General features: G+C 32.0%; 1 long non-coding RNA gene across 1 annotated transcript; it reads left to right on the top strand.

Annotated features, from left to right (window-relative positions):
* Positions 1-6: 6 nt before the first annotated feature.
* On the top strand, positions 7-379 carry LOC109589850 (uncharacterized). The gene is made up of 2 exons (XR_002188975.1): positions 7-178; positions 229-379. It is a non-coding gene; the product is annotated as an uncharacterized LOC109589850 (long non-coding RNA).
* Positions 380-1014: the final 635 nt, after the last annotated feature.

Below are 1014 nucleotides of genomic sequence, written 5' to 3'. Positions count from 1 at the left end.
AGGATGTGCTATATCCAATTGTGGTGCTTGTTATTATTCATATAATGATCTACCATTCCCTCCATTACCTGGTTCTTGTCCTAGTGTGTGTCCATTGGTTAATGGTCAAGTGGATGAGTCCTGCATGGCAAGATGGGGACAGTGTGTCCAGAGATCATATTATACCATTTATAAAACTGTGAGTCATATACTAATCAATTGTGTTTTTAAATTATTTTCTTTTCAAAGGTTTCTGAGCGTGAGAGGTTTAAAGATAACTTCCGCTGCTGGCCTCATCAATGCTAATATTAACTAGACAATAACTAGTAAAAGACTATAGTTATGATTTCCTTTTTGTTAGATCTAGTTCATCAATATTTGTAATTGATGATTTATAATAGACTAACATGACCTAAGTCCACTAAGAGCAATAAAATGGTTTAACATACTGAAAAAGTATGAAAGAAAAAAGAGATATTACAGAATAGAGAGACAGTAACATTGATCTCAAAGAAATTATGATTGAAGGATTGTGGTGGTTAACTGTGACATAATATTAGAAAGTCCTTTGTGCCAATTGTAATGTGCAATATGATTACTGTATGCCTGCAATATGGATTTTACAATGCCATTATATTTTTAGTGCAAGTATCTAGTAAATGTGCATGCATATTATGCTTATAATTGAATGGAGTTTAACATTGTTTTCCTACAATAAATTTGTACAGCTATAAATATTAAATTCCCTACTAGATCTGAGCAACTGAACATCTATTTTTCTAATGAGGACTGATAGAGGCTATCCATTACTAATAGACAAACATTTTATTAGATAGCAGAAACTAGTAATTAAATATATCATGCATGACCTAATCATCCATGATACATTCTTTTATATGCACATTGGGTGTGGACTGTGGTCATACACATATAATTTACTATTCAACCTTTATAACACTGTGTCTGTGTCATTGGGGCTTTATTCTCTAGTTAATGATTGAAGATGATGATTCTCTCTCTTTTGTTTGCTCTTTT

This window comes from Amphimedon queenslandica, unplaced genomic scaffold, assembly GCF_000090795.2.
Source record: "Amphimedon queenslandica unplaced genomic scaffold, v1.1 AMPQUscaffold_10813, whole genome shotgun sequence".
Taxonomy (NCBI): Eukaryota; Metazoa; Porifera; class Demospongiae; order Haplosclerida; family Niphatidae; genus Amphimedon; species Amphimedon queenslandica.
The sequence above is the reverse complement of the archived record's forward strand: the minus strand, read 5'-3'. Positions and strand labels throughout refer to the sequence as shown.